Raw genomic sequence first — 23,770 nt, 5'->3', positions numbered from 1 at the left:
TGGATCTAACTCTCAAGTTAGATCTTTTGGTTGTATAATGATAGTTAGTGCACCTGGCATTGTCATCATATCTCCTTTCATCCCACCTTTCCATGTAGTCATGGGTGGTTCAGTTATATGGCACATGTGTGAAGATACGACTCCATACAATTTCCCTTGAAATTGCTGAAATTTCTTGCTGATACCTATATTTTTTAGCTATCACTGAATTTCCTTTTCTAGGTATGACAACTGGAGTGGGACATGAGTGGTATGACATTGGCTACCGTGGGTAGTGATGGCATGGTGAGGTTATGGTAATCTAACTTGAATGGGGTGTGGCATGAATAGGCAGCTCTTGAAAGCAGTTGGATATAGTAAGATTCTTCTTTCATGTAAATCAAAGCTCTTTGCTTGGCCTGCTTTTGTTTGGTCTTAGTAGCTGGCTGGCCATTTTAAAGATGTATACATGGGCTATTGTCTTTTTTATAGTGTTGTTTCTTTGCTTTATAGATTTGGGGTGTGTTGTTAATTTATGAAATTAGAGGAAGAGGAGATGTTTGTCTTTCTAATATGTCAATAGAACTCTTTTGTTTTTTTTTTTTTTTTTAATTATTTATACCTCATGCTGCTCTTAATTTGATAAGAGTTAAAGAAAAATAGGAAGAAGTTGGAAGTTTGAGCTCAAATATAACAATGAACTGCTAACATGGGCATGTGATTGTACTAAGAACCAATAATATCTGCAACATTTGGTACTTGAGATTGGGTCGCAATGTGGAGAACCCATGAGATGAAATAATGGGCCATGTGAAGAATACTTCCAGGGGAAAGCCAACTGGCAACGTATCCTCAACAGTATGGACCATCCCTATTCTTAGGGTTTTATAATATCTGTTTGTAGACAGAATCTAAATGTCAAACTCAATGAGTTGAAAATGGGCATTTATATTTGGGGCTCTTTTTGGAAAAATGACATGTGTTTTGGTGAGGTGGAGCAATCGGGGTCTTTTTCAGCAGAATGGCATGGATTTGGATGAATTGGAGCAACCCGGGCTCTTTTCTGCAGAATGATGGGGATTTTAGTCAGCTGCAGCAATCAGGGCGAGTTAGGAGTCTAATCCTTTAAAAAAATAATTGATTTGTTTATGCAAACAAGTCCTAAGGGTCTGTTTGGTTGCTTTGGGAACTTATCCATTGGTGTTACTTGGGAACTTATCCATTGGTGATCCATATGGATTATATCGGAGGTTCAATCATTAATTAAGACCATAATGTAGGGCCCACCTTCGATTGGGCATGCCTCTCAAAAGTCACCCTATGTAGATGATCAGAACCAACAACCCATCTACAATGAAAATGGATAATCTATACTGATCATACTGATAAGGGTTGGATCATTAATCTAGATTATCAATCATGAGGGGCCACCTTTGATTCCATTTTTATACTAGAAAGGGCCTGATTCAATTTACATGTGGGGTCCATATGTGATTACATGCCCTCTTAAAAATCACTCTGATTTGATGATCCTTAATTTTTGGTCAATAGATGGAAGACAAGTCTATATTTGTCATACTAGGTCTGAATATCCAAGGTATCCATTAAGTAAGACCTACCTTTGATTGTCCATCCCCCCAAAAAGTCACTTGGGTCTCATTATCCTAAGCATTCAGTATCTGAACAATTGATAGGAAATGGTTGATTCATATTTTCTTACTAGAAAAGCTCTAATCATTGGACATAATGGCCCCATTTTTTTTATTGCCCATCACTTCCAAAAGTCACTGTGATTAGATTTTTAAAAAAGAAGCAAATTTGTAGTTGATTACTGGTCTGTCTATATTATGTTCTTATTTTTCTACCTGGTGGTCAATTTGGGAGGAAATGTACACCAGATGTTTTCACAATGAGAGTGAGACAACGGATTCGATCTCCCAAAGGGCAAGTTTCGTAATTATTGATGGACCTCTAAAATTGATTATTACTTCTCTGTAAGTTCAAGATTAGCTTCTTTCATATTTTCTTAATTTTTGAACTTTGACGTAGATTGTTTGAACTCTATTTGCTTGAGACCTTATACTGTTTGTTGATTTCATACGCTTATATTTGTGTTACAAAATTTTCCTACAAAACCTACTTAGCATGTGATGATCGATTAGGTGGTGACCGATTTGAATGTGTATAATATCCCCTTCTCTACATGCTTCAATCCTTCTTCTTTTTTAGCTTTTCATGTGCAAGGACAATATTGCTCATGCTCATTGTTTTCCCCATGCAGATTTGTTCTTTATCTGTACATCAGCGAGATTCTGTGCCAGGTTTGTTTGATTTGCATACGCAGACATAGAAAGTACTTGTTCTCTTTCTGACCCTCTTGGATTTACTGGTCCATATGCCCTCCTATGAATGTCTGGTAGAAAGGAATCCATGTACTATAACTACTTTCTTTTTCAATCCAAGGAGCTATTTGGATTGCACACACTCCTCTTTTCTACTTATTCTGTCTCAAGCCGTTCTCTCTTCTTGCAGTAAGATTGATGGACTAGGGATCAACGGAACATTGGGTCTCCATCTATCTAGCCTCCTCGCACTGAAATATTTGTAAGATTCAGATAGAAAACGCATGTAACTAACTTTGTTGAATTTCTACAAGTTCAGATTTAGAAAATTCCAGGGAGAACTTCAGAAGTAGAGATTTTTCTTTTGGGTTTCTTAAGACTAATGAATAATTAGTGAACAATTTGCACATTGTTCACAAATAATGTGTATCAAGAAAACTGTGAATTATTCAACATCTCTCTCTCTCTCTCTCTCTCTCTCTCTCTCTCTCTCTCTCTCCATCCATCTATCTCTCTCCATCAATCTAGCTATCTACGTATTTGTTTTGAATTGTTTTCCTTGTATAGTGATGCTGGATTCAAATAGTATTCACAATGAAATTTCTTTCAATTTACCCCCCCAATGCCACCCATTTCTTCACATGAAGCGTTCTAGATGATGCAAAACAACTTTGGCACTTTCTCAGCCAACCTGCCAATTTGTTGAATGTTTGTTTATCTTCTAAGATTCTTATTGCGAATATGTGATGGGTTTTTTTTTTCGATTGTTTCTTCCATTCCTTATCTTGTGTGCATTGATATCCAAAATTTTATGAATGTGGACATATTTAGAAATTATGTGATTTCATATAACATTATATTATATACTAGCTATTCTTACTCTCTGCTCATACTTTGACTTTGGATCTACAGATTAGATGTTGCAGAACAGAGTGGAGAAGTTATATCACGGTCCTTGCATGGACCTGTCTTGACAAGGTATTTGGTGATTATTTAACAACCTCTATGTTTTGAAGAAATGTAGTTGTTTTTTTAGTATGTTTTCTTTCATGATATGGATACCCCTATTTTCTAATGTTCTTGTTTGATGCAAATATTTGCCACTAGGGAAAGCAGTGGACATTTTGAGTCTCATATTGATAGGCATCTCTTAAACCGGCTACCAGTTGTTGCAAATGGCCCCATAGACTGGAGTGAAGCTTTGGATTTATTTCCTTCGATTCTCCTGAGTAGGTTGTATACTTGATTTAGTCATTTTAGATTCTTCTTTTTTCTTTCCAATATTCAACTTTTGTTGCATGAGAAAAGAATTTTATTAGCTAGGCCTCTCAAGTGTTCTCTTAATTGTTCATGTGAAGAATTTGAACACAATTTCTTCCTATTTTTATTTGGTGCAGTCAGTTGAAGGCATGAAAGTTGTTTGTCATGAGCTGACCACTACTGATCCTGACAGCAGTGCGATGGATGATCTTGTCAAGGATGTAGATAGGCTAGTTGCATGTCTTACAAGCAAGGTAAATAAATATCTTCTATTCTCCTCATTGGTATCCAAAGTTAATATTGTCAGAAAATGGTACATTTTGGGTGGTACATACCGGTTTCAATACTGGGAGACATGGTTTCGATACTAGACAATACTCTTTCTAATTATTTTCTTTAAAAGGTGGCCAATACTGCCATAATTTCAAAAGTTCAAATGTATTAGCTAATTCAGCAAAAAATTAACCAAATCATGTTATTTTAAAAACCCATTCTCAAATTCTGCTAAAAATTTGATTTTTTTCCTTGTATTCTTGGATGTTCATTAAATGAAATATACCAGGTGGAATGGAATGATCAATGAAACAGTGGATCAACATAAACACCATTGATTTTTTATGAAACATTTACACATGTGACATTGAATTCTTTCTTTCACTGCTCTAATTTGAGTAAATACCAATGATTTTTAGGAAATATTTACACCTGATTTTTTATGTTTGCAATTTAGATGATATATCCGATTTTGATTTCTTCCTCTTCTTTTTTGCAGACTTACCTTCTTAAATAGGTTGGTTTAGGGGAGAAATGGGTATATCTAGTTTTGGTTATGTGCGTTAATTAGGAAAATAATAATAATTATTATTATTATTTTAATTTTTGAGAAATGCCAACGGCTTTTCGCCGTCGACAATGACGATGGTTTTTGCCGATTTTTGCTGGTTTTAGCCGTCGTAGACGTCGACAGCTAAAACTGTCACCCTTAGCCGTCGGAAACGATGATGGTTTTAGCCGTCGTAGACGCCGATGGCTAAAAACTATTGGTGAGCAATGCCCACGCCCCTTTTCCCGACGGATAGTCAAATGGATGTTATTTGTCGAGAAAGCACATTGCCAACAGTTTTTAGCCGTCGGCTTTGCCCAATTTTTTGGTAGTGTCATCTTATCTAATTAGAAGATATCTCAGTACAACCAATCTGAACTTCATTTGACCTAATTCTCAATGGATGGGAGGTGTGAAAACTAGAATTGATTCCATCACAAAACCATGCCCCGGAGACAAGGCAAACCAAAGGATTTACCAATCCCGCAACTAATCATAAGAGAATTAGGAAGATTAGGGAGGATTCTATCACCCAACCATGCCCATGGGATGATGGTGAATAACAGGATTTCCTAATTTCACAATCTCAATACATGAAAAGAACATAATCAAAGCTATCGCCGATCTATTGTAATTTGAGTTACAACAAACCATTAAAAACTAAAAGTATTTCTTAAAAATCAAACTAGAATCAAAGACAGTTTAACTTAAATATGAATTAAAGCAATAAAAAACATCCCATCATGCTACAAGCTTCACCTCTTAGCCCTAGCTAAGAGGTTTACCCAGTCATATGCATGATTGAACTAAAATCTCTTAAGAAAAGCATAAAAACAACTAAGAAAAAAGAAGGAAAACTCTTGGCGACAGCTTCTCCATGCTTTTGTTCCACTCTTCAAACCCTGGAAGATGCCTAGGGATGTGTAACACCCCGTACTTTTACATATGCAGGTGTTACTGCATAACATAATGTAGTATAAATACTAACCTAGTTTACTTGAATGTTCACCTGATTTCCAGTCTAAATCCAACCATGATAAAACCAGCTCCCATCCATATATTAAGCTATCCATCCATTAATCTGAAAAACCTATTTTTAAGACTTGACCTCTGTAAAGGCCGGGCAATATGTCCTAGAGGGGGGTGAATAGGACTATGCTAAATAAAAATTAATTAACGGAATATAAACAATAAGATAACCAAATAAATGCAATTCACTAAAGTAAATAACAACCTCAATAGTCAAGTATTCAGAGGTTGATACCAACTTGGTTCTAAGGACAACCTGACACCAAAAACCATTGGTTTATGGTGGGACAACCTTACTAGAACGTGGGTGAGTATTAAAAACTCAAACTGAAGAGGATATGAATAGAAACTAATCTATTACAACATTCACCACACAATGCTGAAATGAAAATATTACAACATTCACATCCACAAATAGATCCCACAATCTTGAATCATAAAAGATAAAGAAATAAACACACATCCACCAAATATAAAGAATTATAATGGTTCGCTTGTGTGTACACCAACTGTTAAACAACAGCCTCACAACTACTCCACAACTAGTATCCACTCCCTCGGGATATTAGCGTTCACTAATCAAATATAGGTTTTTCAAGGTTCACCTAAAACCTTCACAATTGTGTCTTTTAAGTGGGCTTACACAATTCAAAAACCCCACACACTGAGTTTTCTGGATCACCTCAGAAAAACCACAAATGGAGATTTTTTGGAACAATCTCACCAACCAAACAAATAGAATTGAATTACAGAAAACATAAAATACTTATCTGTATGATGATTTTAAAGCAGCCCGGTAGAACCAACTTGATATCGACGTAGATGTTCAACGTTCAATCTCACAAGTATATAGGGTTCTAAGTCTAAATGATTTTTAATTAAATCAGCAAGGGCTTTGCTTTGATTTTAATCTCATAAAAGAGTAAATCGAAGATCCCTTTTCAACATAAGAATGGAATAGAGAATCAAAATCAAAATACAAGAGCTACTTTAAAGAATCTTAAATATGCATAAAATAGCCTAAAATGTACTCAAAATTAACTCAGAGTGATTGCTTAAAAATGATAAGAATTAAATGAAAAACTCTGAAATTCGAGCACTATTTATACGTGAAAAATCGGTTCATATGATTGGCCTTTGCCTAGCTATAACTGGCCTTATCCAAACAGATTTTTAAAAATTCTGGCGCGATAAGATTTTTTAGTCGCATGACTGGCCTTGTGGGTCCCATGACTAGTTGAGTGGCTTGCTCGACTGGTCGTGGACAGCACACGATTGGTCGTGTGAGTCCAGATTACTTTTTGGAAAATGAGTCGAGCACTGTATGATTGGTCGAGCACTATTCACACGACTGGTCGAGCAGTTTTCAGGACTGGTTGAAGACCAATAGAAAAATTCTAAAAATTCATAACAAATCCTAGACTGGTCAACGAAATTCTAGGACTAGTCGAGCCAGTGCTAGTGCTAGTTGAAAGAGTAGAATTTTACACTCTTATAAAATGAACAAAATGACCGATCGAAATTATGAAATGATCTAATCATGACCTAAGGTCAATCTATATCAATCATACCTAACTTGTGAGCTAGAACATATGAACCATCAAACTATTAATCACTTCAGCAGCTTTAAATTTTGTACTTGAACTCAACATACCGAACACAGTCTCCAACTAGGTATTGAGTTCTTGAACTTTTCTAGTTCCAGATCTTGAATCGCAATGTTCTTGAAAACTAAGTCTTCATTTTCTTCCAGTTTGAAGATCTCGACAAGTTCATCGTAGATATCAGCAAGATAAATTCAGCACGAACAGAACGAACATCGAAGATTCAATGTTAATAGATACACAAGCTTGATACACATCAAGATACAAACTTGAAATGGTTTGGCACACCAAAATTTGACAATGCTCAAGGTTTATCAACATAACACTTTCAATCTTCCCCTTTGTCAAATTTGTGACAAAACCAAAATTACAATATGCACAATATATATTCAAACAACACATTCCACAAGCATATTATGATATTATCCATAATCAATAATATAATCAACAATAATCAACTCTCCCCCTTAATCCACTACTCTCTACAAAATAAAAAATAAAAAAATATTAGCCACATTCATCATCATCATATCATTATCCTCATATCATCAACAATGTTCTCCCCCTTTTTGTTACAACATGACAAAGGAAGCGAATAATGATAAAGGAAGATAATAAGAGAGTAAGTAGAATCAATAACTACTCATTCAAATAGAATAAAACAAAGTATCTAAACTGATACCATAGATAAGAGTTTAAACAACATTATCCAAGCAATCATAGGGAAAAGAGTTAGAGAAAAGTTATTACAAAAACCATTAAATCAAAAGATAACTAATCAGATCCTGAAGTGGGAGCAAGAAAAGATGGATCAATTTGATGTAAACCCTTATTAATGTGCCTCATGTATTTGCACATATAAGCAAATTGAGAATCTTGGGTTACTCGAATCTGAGCCACCTGTTCCTCAAGAGTATGCAACCTCTCATCGAAACCAGAAGGCTGATAATCAGGGTCAGCCATAGAATCTGATTCAAGTTCATCAAATAAATCATCCATATTAACATATTCTTGAGGTAAAGCATCAGCATCTTCAACTTCTTCATCTCCTCTAGCATTCCCATCAACTTAACTAGTAGCCAAGTCCAAATTCATCTTGTTGATATTAGAGTTGTTAAATGGATGGAGATTAATAGAACCTTCCCCAATAGGCATAGTTATCAAAGCATGATCAGCTAAGGCGGTCATAAGATAAGCGAAAGGAATATCGTTATGACTAGGGTGAAGATGAAACTGAATAATATGATGATATATAAGAGATAGAAGATACATATGGATGCCAGTTACCATAGAATGTATAATGCGGGCCATAAAAGAAGTCAACTCAGTCTTGTTACCTGAGCAAGGATAGACATTCGAAATAAAAATACGATGCAAGACCCCATATCTAGGCAACATATATTTGAAATAAAAAATGACGGTCTACCTTAATTGGACCTTCTCTAGTTAACACAGTAAATGTCAAATCATCTTGAGAGAACTTAGTAATATAAGTGTATATGCCTTGCGTAATGGATCGGTATGCAGGACCGCCCCAAGATAGTATGTTTTCCCAGCCTACAGCTTGAAGGAGAGGGGCAATGTTGAAGTGCTCAAGATGATCAACAATGACAACACGCTCAACAATAACATTTCTAAGATGAAATTCTCACATATTCTCGGGATCCTCTTCGGGAGGCCAAGGATGATGCACGGTGATGGGTGTGGAACGGGAAGAAGAGGGACCGCGAGTGGTTCTCTTCCTATTTTTTCCTTCCATTGCAACAAAATAGCAAATAAACAAAGGTTTGCAAAAAGGAATGAAAGGATTTTAAGCAAATCAGATTTTAAGGAAGAAACACTATCAAACCACTATAAATCTTGAAACAAGAAGCAAAATCAAAATTATGAATGATCAAAGAACTTACATTCACAAGGAAATAAAAAATGAAGCACAAACCAGAAAGTAATCGGAGATGGGTTCGACCGGTCGTGGTTGGGCTTGATGGCGAAGAACAAGGAAATGAAGAAAAATCACTTTTTCCCAAATAAAAACCCAAATCATGTGTTTCATGATTGGTCATGTACATACTTGACTGGTCGTGCCACAACTGGTTGAGTGTGTACTTGACTGGTCATGCAACATAGAAAACGTGCAATTTTGTATATATTGAAATTTTAAAAAATGTAAAATAATATATACAAACATTATGATACATATGAGCATAAATCATCAATTCATAGTGCACATACCAAGATCAAATTTCAATTTTGAAAATTGATTTTTGTCAAGCGATTTTGTGAATACATCAGCTAGTTGATTCTCGGTCTGAATATATTTTAATGAAATTATCTTTTCTTCCACCAATTCATGAATATAATTATACCTAATGTCAATGTGCTTGGTTCGTGAATGCTGAATAGGATTTTTGGAAATATTAATTACGCTTGTCTTATCACAATATAACATCATAGAATCTTGCACAATTCCGTAATCACTTAGCATTCTCTTCATCCATACAAGCTAAGTGCATGTATTACCTACAATAATATATTCAGCCTCAGTAATAGAGAGTGATATGGAACTTTGTTTCTTACTTAGCCAAGAAACTAGATAGTTCCCGACATAGAAACAACCACCACTGGTTGTTTTACGATCATCAATATTACCTGCCCAATCAGCATCCGTGTAACCAACTAATTACACACTAGTATCATGTAGATACCAGAGACCAAGATTAATTGAACTAACAAATACCACAAAATTCACTTAACAACAATCAAGTGGGACTCTTTAGGGTCTGATTGATATCTGGCACAAATACCAACGCTAAAAGTAATATCTGGTTGACTCGCAGTTAAATAAAGTAAACTTCCTATCATACTGCGATACATTTTAGGATTCACACTCTTACTTGTTAAATCTTTGGAGAGTTTTAGAGTGGTACTCATTGGAGTATCAAAATTCTTTCCACTCTCAAATCCAAACCTTTTACTAAGTTCAAAGCATATTTGGTTTGAGAGATGAAGAATCCATCAGGAAGCTGTTTGACTTGTAACCCTAGAAAATAATTTAGTTCTCCAACCATGCTCATTTCAAATTTGGATTTCATAAGATCTGCAAACTCAGCAGTCATGTTAGCATAAGCAGATCCTTAGATAATGTCATCAACATAGATTTGCACAATTAAAATATGATCTTTATGTTTCTTACCAAATAATGTTTTATCTACACTTCTCATTACAAACTCATGACATAATAAGAATTTAGTTAATTTCTCATACTATGCCTTGGGAGCTTGTTTCAATCCATAGAGTGCCTATTTTAGGCAATAAACATGATTAACATGCTTAGGGTCTTCAAAACCCTTTGGTTATTCAACGTATACTTCTTCATGCAAATCACCATTTAAAAATGCACTCTTAACATCCATTTAATATATTTTGAATTTTTTAAAACACGCAATGGATATAAACAGTCTGATTGATTCAAGATGAGCTACTAGGGCAAAGGTGTCATCATAATCAATACCTTCAATTTGAGTATACGCTTGTACAACCAACTTAGCCTTGTTTCCAATTATGTTACCAAGTTCATCAGACTTATTCTTAAAAATCTATTTTATTTTGATAATATATTTATCAGTTGGTCTTAGATCTAAATACCAAACATCATTTCTTACAAACTGATTGAGCTCTTCTTGCATAGCTACAATTCAATTTTCATCAGTAAGGGCTTATTTTACGTTAGCCGGTTCCAACTGAGATGTAAAGCATACGTAGTTACACATATCTTCTAATTATTTACGAGTGCGTACACCAATGAGGGGATTTCCAAGGATTTGATCAGTAGGATGATCTTTATTTGATCGTAGTTCAATGTTATTTTGATTAGATGAAGAGTCTGGTTTATCAATTTGAAGAACTTCATCATCTTCTAAACTTAAGACAGGTGTATTCATATGATCATCAATGACAACAATAATAGATTCTTGAATTACACCGGTCCTTTTGTTAAGTACCCGATATGCTCGACTATTTAGAGCATACCCTAAAAACATCCCTTCATCACTCTTGGTGTTAAATTTACTCAGATGTTCTCAGTCACGTAAAATATAACATTTACTGCTGAAAACTCGAAAGTATTTGATAGAAGGCTTCTTATTACACCACATCTCATAAGCTGTTTTATTATTTGATTTTCTAATGTAAACACGGTTAATTATATAACAAGCAGTATTTACAGCTTCAGCCCAGAGATTTTTAGGAAGCTTCATACTGTTTAACATTACATTAGCCATTTCTTGATGCACCATATTTTTCCTTTTTACTATCCCATTTTGTTGTGGTATTTTGGGAGCATAATATTCATGTGATATTCTTTGCTCACTATAAAATTTCTCAAAATTGTTATTTTCAAATTCAGAACTAAGATCACTACGAATCTTAGTGACTTGTAACTCTTTTTCATTTTGGATACGTTTAAGTACCCTTTTTTTACTTCGTCAAGAGTCTCAGATTTCTCTCTTCAGAAGACAACCCAAGTATACCTGGTAAAGTCATCTACAATGACCAGAATATACTTCTTGCCACCTCGACTCTCTGTTCTAGTTGGTCCAATGAGATCCATGTGGAGGAGTTCGAGTGGTTTGGATATGGCATTAGAGTTTATCTTTTTATAAACACACCTGGTTTGTTTACCAATCTGGCACTCGCCACCTATCTTATCCACTTTCTTTATTTTGGGTAGACCTCTTACCAATTCATTTTTTGCTCAATTTATACAAGTTGTGGTAGTGTACATGTCATAGGTGCTTATGCCAAAGTTCGGTCTCATCAACATGGACCATGTAAGATGATAGTTTAAATGAGCTTGAGTCACTAACTATATAGCAATTCTTAGAAGTTCTATGACCAGTTAATATTACATAACCATTCTTATTTAAAATTTCACATTTTTAGTTTAAAAATTTTACACTGTGATTATTATCGTAAATTTGAGAAATGCTTAGTAAATTATGTTTTAAACCTTCTACATATAAAACATTCTCAAATAGAGGGAGGTTAGGGAGTTGAACTATACCTTGGCCAACAATTTTGCAGCTACTACCATCATCGAATGTGACTAAACCATCAGTCATGTCTTTAAGACTGGTGAAGAGACTTTTGTTACCTGTCATATGGCTGGAGCAACCACTATCCAGGTACCACTTTAAATGGCTCGTGGCTTTGAATGCGGTGTGGGCAACCAAACAAGCAACCTTAGGGACCTATTTCATTACAGTTTTAGGTTTAGGAACATAGTTGGTCTTTTTCTATTTATAATAGTTATATGTCCTACCCATTGAGTTAGATTTTAAGAGCTCCTTAAGCAAGTCTATAATTTTCTCAGCTAAAGAATTATGGTTCTGATTTTTATAGTTGATATGGTTCTTTTTAAGATTTAAAGACTGAAAAGTTTTAGTCGTTTTAGAAACATTTTGATTCATACTTTTCCCTTTTGAGTTAGAAGACTCTCCTTTAACAAATTTAGGAGTATTCTTATATTTGGGAGGAGTATCTTCAGTATAGCCCAATCCATATCGATCACCACATTTTCTAGATCTGAATAGAAGTTTTTCTAATTTAGGGTCACCTTGGGCATACCTCCAAGTATCCTTCTAACTCAAAAGTGAAGAGACTTCTAGTTTTAGGTTTTCTTTTTCAGATTTTAAGTTTTCAACTTGGGATGTTTTGAAATCTAAGTCACACTTAGTTTTTTCAAAGCAATCATTTTCTAAAAATAGATTATCAAAATTTTCTTTCAATTTTGAAAACTTTTCTTTCTGTAGCTTTAATTTAACAACTATTTTACGACTTTCCCTGTATAAGGCATCATAAGCATCCTGAAGATCTTCATTTTCATGATCACTTACCAGATTTTCTTCACTAGTTGTATCATTATCTGAGAAAGTGAACTTGGCTAGAGTCATTAGGGCTTTAACATCATTACCCGACTTGGTTTCCGAATCTTCTGACTCAGAAGAGGCTTCAGAGCAGAAAGATTCATCCCATGTAGCCAACATACCTTTCTTTTTTAGGTTTGTCCTTTTTAGGACATTTGTTTGCCAGATGCCCATATTCATGCCAATTGTAGCCTTGGCTGTCTTTTAAAGATTTTAAGTTTTTAGATCTTGATTTTTCTTTTCAATAGGTTTTTGAACATCAGCCCTCTTTTTACTTTTAAAAATCTTATAAAATTTTTTAGCTAAAGGGGCCATATCATCTTCAGAAGTTTCTAAATCAGAATTGTTATCTTCATGAGAAATACTTTTAGAAGATTTAAGAGCGATAGATTTACCTTTTGGAGCTTTAAAGTTTAACTCGTAGGTTTGTAAAGAACCAACAAGTTCTTTAACCTGCATATGGTCTGTATCATGAAGTTCCTGAATGGCCGTGACTTTTGAATTGAACCTTTCAAGTAGTGAGCGTAGTATCTTTGCATAGACTTTGCTTTCTGGGATGATATCTCCAAGACCCCACATAGAGTTAACTATGTCATTCAACTTAGTATAGAAGTCTATGAATGATTCACTTTCTTCCATAAGTATTTCCTCAAATCTAGTGGTGAGGATTTATAGTTTAGACTTCTTGACAGTAGTCGTACCCTCGTGTGTCATTTCTAAGATATCCTAGGCTTGTTTCACAGTATCACAGGATATAATTCCTTTGAATTCATCTGGCGATAGTGCGCAAGTGTTGCATTTAAAGCCTTAGCATTGGCACTACTCTCAGTTTTCTAAAGTATGGTCCAAGTGCTATAAGGAGAAACTTTTAAAGTTTTGTTTCCATCAAGGCTGTAAGTGCTATAGTTTCTATCCCTATTTGTTGTCAAATTTGTAGTGCCAAAATCACTATTATACTCTGTTATATGTAACTTGCATAAGTGAAGCTCTCTCATAAACAAGCTAAGCTCACAACAAGCAAAGCTCAAGATCTTGAATGCAAGAACTGCTCACAAAACAAGACTCAAGCTGAAAAGAAAGTACAAGGCAAGACTCAAGCTGAAACTCAAGCCACTTTCAAGATTGAGTTACATGAAGAGTTCAACTACATCAAGACTTTAAGACTGATACTTCAAGGTCACTTGTTCCTAATGCTTCAATGTCCATACTTCATGATTGAGGTTTGTTTGACCATAGGTTGACCTTAGAAGTAGGTCATTTCGGATACATAAGTCGAATGTTTATTTTACATGTGATTGGTCTGTTCTTCGACTAGTCCTAGGCCTTCTTCGACTAGTCCTAGACTTGCTTCGACCAGTCTAAGAAATTCCTCGACCAGTCGTAAGTTTGTTACAAATTTTGGATAAAATCTGTTAGCCTTCGACTAGTCCAGGAATCTGTTCGACCAGTCGTAGGAACAGTGTCGACTGATCTTCGACCAGTCGTAAAACCTTCGACTCGAAGTCCAGCGAAGGTTTACAGGACCTACGACCAGTCGAAGGAAACCTACGACCAGTCGTAGGTGACCTACGACTAGTCGTAGGAGAGCTTCGACCAGTCGTAGAACGGTCAAAGCAAATCCCGCCGGATTTTTTAAATATCTGTTAGAGCTTCGACTAGTCGTAGAGCACTCTAGACCAATCGAAGACCCGATCTTCTCACTTATAAATAGTGACGAATCTCAGAAGAAATTATCGATTTAATTAAAGTATTCAAGCCAATCTTCGTCGAACTTCTGAGAGATAATTCTGTGCTCCATCTAAGCTAAGTGTGCTTATTTAATATTCTCTTTCCTTAGCTTTATTTTAATTGATTTTGTTTCTTATATTCCAATCTGATTTGATAAAGAGGAATTATTATTCCCTTTCTTTGGAATCAAAATCAATTAAGGCAAGCCCTATTTGGTTTAATTTAAAATCTATTAGAATTAGAACCATTGTAATCGAGTACTGGACATTGAACTTGGACATTCAATCATCTACTTTGATTTGGTTCTACCGGGCTGCTACAACGAAGGAGATTTTCAGGTATTTTACATATTGTAAATTCCTTTCTATTATTTTGGTTTCTTTCAAGATTTGCCAGAAAAATCTTGTTATTTTGGTTATCTGAGGAAAGCCAGGAAAACTCAGAAGTGGGGTTTTTTTAATTGTGTAAGCCCACAGACAAAGACACAATTATAAGGGTTTTGGGTGAACCTGGGAAAACCTATTTTTAGTGAACGCTAATATCTCCTGTGTGAGGATATTAGGAGTGGAGTAGCTTTGTGTGGCTGTTGTATAACAGTTGGTGAACACACAGGCGAATCACTATAATCCCTTGAGTTGTGGTTGATTGTTTTATTCTTCTAATTTTTTATTCTTTTTGTGGGATGTATGTATGGTGGTGAATGTTGTAATTATTTCAAGCTTTGTGAGAATGTTGTAATAGCTTAGAATTTACTTTCTGTTATTCCTTTATAAGCTTGATTTTCAATTTCATTTGAAAGTTGTTCCAGCAAGGTTGCCCTGCCATTTTTATGGTGTATGGCTGTCCCTAGAACAATACATTTTTAATTATAAGTTATTTCATTTCAGTTTATATTTAATTCTGTATTCCTCTTCGATTTGAGACTTGATACAAAGACCTTTCTAGAAATAAGGTTGTCCTACCATAAACTCTGTTTTTGGTGTAAGGTTGTCCTTAGAATAACGTTTGTATCAACCTCTCAAGATCTGAATTTTGAGGTTGTTATACTTTCCTGCATTGTTATTTAATTTGGCTATCATTTTCATTATTATTCCGCTGTTATAAGTTTTTATTTGGCATTGTCCTATTCACCCCCCCTCTAGGACATATAGCTTGGCCTTTTCAAAGGCCTAAAACTTCAATAGTAGGTGGAGTCCATTTAGTTAGTATGGCTTGCCACATATTCTCATCAATAGACCTTAAGAATATTTACATTATGGCTTTCCAATAAGCATAATTAGAGCCATCAAAAGGTGGAGGCCTAGTGATAGAAAGGCTATCAAAATTTGACATCTTAAATGCTCAAATCGGTTAGCTTAGGAATTAAATCCAACTAAACAAGTTATTAGGCTCTGATACCACTTGTAAAGGCCTACTAATATGTCCTAGAGGGGGGGGGGGGGGGGTGAATAGGACTACGCCAAATAAAAATTAATCAGCGGAATATAAATAATAAAATAACCAAATAAATGCAATTAACTAAAGCAAATAACAACCTTAATAGTGAAGTATTGAGAGGTTGATACCAACTTGGTTCTAATGACAACTTGACATAAAAAACCACTGGTTTATGGCAGGACAACCTTTGTAGAACGTGGGTGAGTATCAAAAACTCAAACTAAAGAGGATATGAATAGAAACTAATCTATTACAACATTCACTACACAATGCTTAAATGAAAAGATTACAACATTCACATCCACAAATACATCCCACAATCTTGAATCATAAAAGATAAAGAAATAAACCACACATCCACCAAACACAAAGAATTATAGTGATTTGCTTGTGTGTACACCAACTGTTAAACAACAGTCACACAACTACTCCACTCCTAATATCCACTCCCTCGGCATATCAGCGTTCACTAATCAAAATAGGCTTTTCAAGGTTCACCTAAAACCTTCACAATTGTGTCTTTCAAGTGGGCTTACACAATTCAAAAACCCCACACATTGAGTTTTCTGGATCACCTCAGACAAACCACAAATGGAGATTTTCTAGAACAATCTCACGAACCAAACAAATAGAATTGAATTACAGAAACAGTAAAATGCTTATCTATATAACGATTCTGAAGCATCTTGGTAGAACCAACTTGATATCGACGTAAATGTTCAACGTTTAGTCCCACAAGTATATAGCGTTCTAAGTCTAGATGATTTTTAATTAAATTAGTAAGGGCTTTGCTTTGATTTTGATCTCATAAAAGGGTAAATCGAATATCCCTTTTCAATATAAGAATGGAATAGAGAATTAAAATCAAAATACAAGAACTACTTTAAAGAATCTTAAATATGCACAAAATAGCCTAAAATGTACTCAAAATTAACTTAGAGTGATTGCTTAAAAATGATAAGAATTGAATGAAAAACTCTGAAATTCGAGCACTATTTATAAGTGAAAAATCGGTTCACATGACTGGCCTTTGGTTAGATACGATTGACCTTATCCAAACAGATTTTTAAAAATTCTGGTGCGATAAGATTTTTCAGTTGCACGACTGGCCTTGTGGGTCCCACGACTGGTCAAGTGGCCTACTCAACTGTTCGTGGACACCACACGACTGGTCGTGTGAGTCTAGATTACTCGCTGGAAAATAAGTCGAGCACTACACGATTGGTCGAGCACTGCACGACTAGTCGAGCACTATTCACCGACTGGTCGAGTAGTTTTCAGGACTAGTCGAAGATTAATAGAAAATTTTCAAAAATTCATAACAAATCTTGGACTGGTCGAGGAAATTCTAGGACTGGTCGAACCAGTGCTAGGGCTAGTCGAAAGAACAGAATTTTACACTTATAAAATGACCAAAGTGACTGACCGAAAGTATGAAATGATCTAATCATGATCTAAGGTCAATCTAGGTCAATCATACCTTACTTGTGAGATAGAACATATGAACCTTCAAACTATCAATCACTTCATTTTCTTTAAATTTTGTGCTTGAACTCAACATACTGAACACAGTCTTCAAGTAGGTCTTGAATTCTTAAACTTTTCTGGTTTCAGATCTTAAACCGCAATGTTCTTGAAAACTAAGTCTTCACTTTCTTTTAGTTTAAAGATCTCGGCAAGTTCATCGTAGATATCAGTAAGACAAATTTAGCACTAACAGAACGAACGTTGAAGATTCAATGTAAATAGATACATAAGCTTGATACACATCAAGATACAAACTTGAAATGGTTTGACACACCAAAATTTGACAATACTCAGGGTTTATTAACATCATACTTTCAACCTCCTTGATAGATGAGCCTGACCATCCATTGCTAGGCTTTAGTGTCAGATCATTGAATCCTTCAACCATTAGTCTAAGAAATTTGGGGGTAAATGATACATGACTAAACTATAAGAATTATGTCACACCCCAAACTTAAGCTCAAAAAATTCCCGATTGCTGAATCCAGTGCCAACAGTCTCCGTAGTACCCCATTCTCGGCTCCCAACTCCCATACGCCAGATTCCGATCCTAGGATCCGACAAGGAGGATTTTCCAACGTACATTTATCTCGTAAGAAGCATAACCACAAGTTTACCCAAATCTCAAAGGCAACATCATCTTCACATATCCACTAATATAAACAGTTGAATACAATGCTGAAATGGAAATTCATATATCAATAATCAATGCTCCAGAAGACAGCTGCACACTCCAAGCTCAGCATTGCTGCGACCTAACGCCACCTGCACGCATCCATCGTGTATAAGCTTATAGAAAGCTTAGAGGGTGGTATAAGTGTGTGCACAAGGTAAGTGCCAAGTATGTAATATCAGAGCAATGCAGAAACATGCTAGTAAGTCCATAAATATCATCAGCCTTATCCAGGCTATGCGATACAGAAGCATAATAAGGAAATGTCATATATTGAGGAAGCAATGTAGATCAACTATACGATACAGAGACATAGCGAGGCAAATATCATATACTGAGGATACAATGCAATATGTGGTGCGAATGAAATGACCAAGCTAGAGTGTGAAGTCGGGATGATAGTACGTAGTATAACAAGCTATGGGGTCCATCATAAAGGACTTCTATCTAAACCAGTCCCATACCTAAATTTGGATTGTCAGATTCAATGTGGTAGACTCCTGATCTCAGGTTAGTCACGTCCCCTAACCGAAATCCTGGCCATTACAAAGGTACACAACAATTAGTTACGTACCACCAGTCCGAGTGGATAATGAATGAATGAATCAATCAAAGGCTGAGTATGCAACTGCTACTCAATAAGTCCACATATCAATATAGCTCATCTCTGGGATATCACCAGGGTCAAGTACACTCCACAATGGCTACCACCTCCCTGGCTGCAGAACCAGCGAGTGGAAATAACCTCACTATCCACTTAACCAGTAGTCTGCTAATACCTACCTGACTCGCCAATAGCGGACCCATTTGGGAGCTGGTCAAACTCAGCCTAGCTTACAGCCCCCTGACTCATTCGGATAAGGCCACACCCCCTTCCAACTGACAACAACACAGTGGGAGATGTCGCCTACAGGTATTCGATACTCATGCGCTCATGTATCCACTTAGTTTAGACGTTGGAGTCTCCTCCAGTACAAGAGGATTCTGGGACTCTCACCCAAGGACATCCTATGTGCCCACAGTGTTAGAACTAAATATTTTTGGTATCCCATCTGGCCATCCACGATGAACCTGTGGAGGCCACAACCCTGATATCGCTAGGGCGTCAAGTGATCATGTCACACAAATGCGAGATGCATGAGTCATATAGTCCAATCATGCATCAATCCTTCCCATACCGTGCACTCATGTGGGACGGCTCCATCTATCATGGAGTCCTATAAACAACTTACCTTATGGCATATGCATTGGTCAATCACATCTCATAACAAACATGTGGATGATGCATATGGACATGTATCATGATGTTATGCTGTCATATACTCATAATTGGTATCGATAACCGGTATCGATAATTATCATCGATAATCGGCATTGATAATCGGCTTCGATATCCGGCCTCAATATTCGGCCTCGAAATTGGCCTCGACAATCGGCCTCAATAATTGACCTCGATAATTGGCCTAATAAAGGGCCTAAGGGAAGGTCATAATGTGGACATTTAACCATCATCACCCATTAATGTGGACATTTAACCAACATTGCTCCCAAGGAGTGGCCCACATAGAGCCAAACATATGGTGGCCTCATGGCCTCACACAAGGGCCTAATATATATCACAATGGACCTCACTCAAGGGCCTAATACATATCGCGATGGGCCTCACTCATTGACCACATATGCATCACATTGGGCCTCACCACATGGGCCATATAAACATCACATCAGGCCTGATATCTGGACCTTAAATAAACGGCCATGAGCCTCATCACTTGGCCCGTGTGTACATCTCATCGGACCTCAAACACAGGCCTCATATACAATAAGTGGGCCTCACACACATCAATGGACGTCACACATATATAGTGAGCCTCCTATACAATAGTGGGCCTCTTACCTGGCCTCAAATACATCTCAATGGGGTGGGCCCTGCTCATTCCAAATGGGCCCATCAAATGGACAACTTCGATAAAACACGTACATCACGTGGGGGCCACATGAATGGACATTGTGAATACAAAATACATACATCTAGGTGGGCCTCACCCATCCAGAAATTAGATGGATGGCATGGCTGAAAACACATACATCATGTGGTGAGCCTCACCGTCCAAAGAATGGACGTATGACTGGATTTACAGCACATACATCATGGGGGGCCCACGCGGCAAAGCTTCCAGATGGACGGTGTGCATATACAGCACATACATCAAGGAGGGCTCCACCTAACAAAACGTCTCGATGGACGGCTGGATGGAACAGATGAATGGCATGGATGTAAAATACATACACCATGGTAGGCCGCATGGGTGGGTGGTGTAGATAAAACACTTACATTATGGTGGGCCACGTGTTGCTAGCACGTGCATCAGGTGAATCCCCACTGTCCAAAAACATCTGGATGTGGTGAAGATGATAAAAATGCATACATCAATGTGGGCCCCATCTCCACACTTGCAGCACGTCTAGAGTGGGTCCACAACGTACGGACGGTGTAGGATATAATACATACCTTATGATCAGAGCCCTCAGAACTTAGTGACGTCAGTCTAGATGGACGGACGGTTAGGATAAAACCCATACCTCATGACTGGGGTCCACACATCCCAAAAGATGGACGGCTGAGATCATGTGGGACCACAGAACTTGCTGACGTCATTCCAGCATCGCAGCCACACTAATGGGGCCCACCGTCTAGATGATGAATGGCTGGGATACAACATATACATCATGAGGGGCCCACAAGGCTAGCTGATGTCATCAATTATATAGCTGGTGTGTGGCTAGGCCACTATCCAGATGGACGATCTGGATGATACACCAGACATGGTGGGACCGTTAGAGCTTGGTGACGTCAATACACCAACTATATTACTGGTGTGGTAGACCATCCAATCTGCTTCTCTAGCCGGTGGGTTCCCACGTGGGGCCCACCATCACATATATGCTATGAGGTGGGTCACACCATCCAAGAGACTGGACGGTGTGGAGTGAGGTATGCCAGCCAATTAGCTCCCATCTCACCGTCCATTGATGGATGGTGGGGATAAAAAATAAATATATCAGGGTGGGTCCACATTAGCGTGGCCCACCAAAGTTCTGAATCAAGTTGGTATTTATTTTCCCTTTCATTAAGGCCTATCCATACGGACGAGCAGTAAGGTGGGTCCCGCAATCGGACGGTCTGGATCATCATACCATATCACAGGTGGGCCACACACATCATCACAAAGAGAGGGAAGGAGAGAGAGAGAGAGAGAGAGAGAGAGAGAGAGACGGTGGAGATGGGAGGAGCTCTGCCTCTATGAGCTCCTCCATGCACATGCATACATCAAGATGGGTCCCACCACAAGTGGACCCTCAAATGAAATCAACGGTGGATCACCCACCTATATCACTCGTTCTTTAGCTCCTTGGACTCCTAAACTCCATGGATTTCCATTTGATGGAAGTTGATGAGATTTGAAGGGTGAAGATGAGAGATCTTGGGGTAGGGAGTGAGCCACACTTGGCTCCTCTCATGGACACTTCCTCTCTTTGTGAATTACTTGAATGGAGTGAGAAAATGAAAGAGAGAGAGAGATGATGTAAGAGTGAGTAATGGGTGAGTGTAAGAAAGGGATGGGTGGAGAGAGAGAGAGAGAGAGAGAGAGAGAGTTGATTTTGAGAATGGGAAGGGGATGGGTTGCTTGTACTTGACTAGTACTTGTGATAGGATACTCATTCAGACATTTTCACAAACACTTAGACTACATTTTGCAACATACATCACGTATGTCGTCCATATTACATATTAGGGCAAATCCTTTTTGCTAAGGAGTTGTCGCATACATAACAATCATATTCTTACGACAATTAATCATGGCAACTACAACATCAGATTTCAAATGCATACAAACATTTCAACAAACACATGAAGCACTCTATTTATAACATAGGTTATACATATACGTAAAACGAAACAGATATCGCATTTAGCATATGAAATGGCACCCACATTAGTAATAAATCATTATCTGACATTGAAAGCCTTGAAAACCATAACCTATATGTATATAGTCCGCACCTTATGCCGGTAGACACGTAACGAACTCAATTCGTATGTTCATACATCGTTTACGGCACAACGACAACCTACAGTACGAAATAGGTTAGCTATTTCATCTATTACACTATTTGAATCCCTAGAACGGATTAGGGTTAGGATTTCTTACCCAAGTACGGAGTCGGAATCATCAGATTAGCGACACAGATGTGGTAGCCAAGCCCGTGGAGCGATGGGATGGAATCCCAGGAACTCTCTCCCACTTTCTCTCTCACTTCCTCTCTCTTTCCTTCTCTCTTTTCTCTCTTCTCTCTCCTAGGTTTTCTAAATTCGTATGGAATGAGAGAGTGAGGGTTTAAGACCCTTATATAGGCCCAGAACTAACGAAAATAGCCCCAAGGCCATGGTATACTTAGGTTATAACCAAATTAGGCTTATTCCGATCCAACGGAGCATTTCTAGAGGTACTTTTGTTGAATGCGGTCGGACTTAAGCTCATAGATATTGGATCTTAATAAAGTTAAGTTTTCAGTCCGATCGGATGTACTTGATTGATTGATGAGATGGGTTGTAGAGATTCTCTCAAAATTCACAACGTGCGGTATTTTTCTCAAAAAAAGGCAGGCCCACAACTCTTGGCCTGGATATCGCATCGGCGCGCAACTCACGGCATTGGAATCGCAGCGATGGCGCAGTCGTAAGGGTATAAGTTTCGAGTCGAGTCGAGCCGACTCAGATTTACGGGATGTGACTTAGAGTCATGCGCAAATGATGATAATAAGTCGTGGGTTATTAGAATTCAACAGGGAGGATCGCGAGTCTATAGAATGGTACAGACTAGGATACGAGCCTGACAGCTCTCCCCTCCTAATAAAAATTTTATCATCAAAATTTACACTATCATCACAACTATGCATAACTCATAAAAGGAGAAAAATCATGGCATCATATATAATCAAAACACAATTTAACATATCATCAAACATCAAAGAGATGGGGATAGTGCTCGCGAATCTCAACCTCGTGCTTGCAAGACGCCTTATCTATACTATGAGGACCCTACTGATCCTCGGATCCCGGTCAGAAACAATCGAAACTGGGATACTAAGCAACCTCACAATACCATCAATGACTAATCTAACAAGACGGTCCTAAGGCCTGGTAGCACAAATCATCGACAACTCCTCTTGATGACTATGGGTCCTGCATGGCCACGTAGAGTCTATCCTGGGCTGGCTGGGGAGGTACCTATCCCTTCTGAGGTCATTGTTGTTGCTCCTGCTACTGCTGTGATGGCCTATACTGCTGCCTATATTGCTGATGTGACCTCAGCGGCTGAGGTGGCTGCGGTCCCTATAGCTGTGGTTGCCGCTGCTGTGGGTGAGGCTGCTGTGGTGTT

The 23,770-nt window shown here is 37.5% G+C and overlaps 1 long non-coding RNA gene across 1 annotated transcript; it reads left to right on the top strand.

The window, feature by feature from the left end:
* The first annotated feature begins 3,192 nt into the window (after positions 1–3,192).
* Positions 3,193–3,858, top strand: LOC131247280 (uncharacterized). Its single transcript, XR_009171597.1, has 2 exons — positions 3,193–3,299; positions 3,429–3,858. It is a non-coding gene; the product is annotated as an uncharacterized LOC131247280 (long non-coding RNA).
* The last annotated feature ends 19,912 nt before the right edge of the window (positions 3,859–23,770 follow it).

Source organism: Magnolia sinica, chromosome 5, assembly GCF_029962835.1.
Source record: "Magnolia sinica isolate HGM2019 chromosome 5, MsV1, whole genome shotgun sequence".
NCBI lineage: Eukaryota > Viridiplantae > Streptophyta > Magnoliopsida > Magnoliales > Magnoliaceae > Magnolia > Magnolia sinica.
Note: the sequence above shows the minus strand (reverse complement) of the source record. Positions and strands in the feature narration are given on the sequence as shown.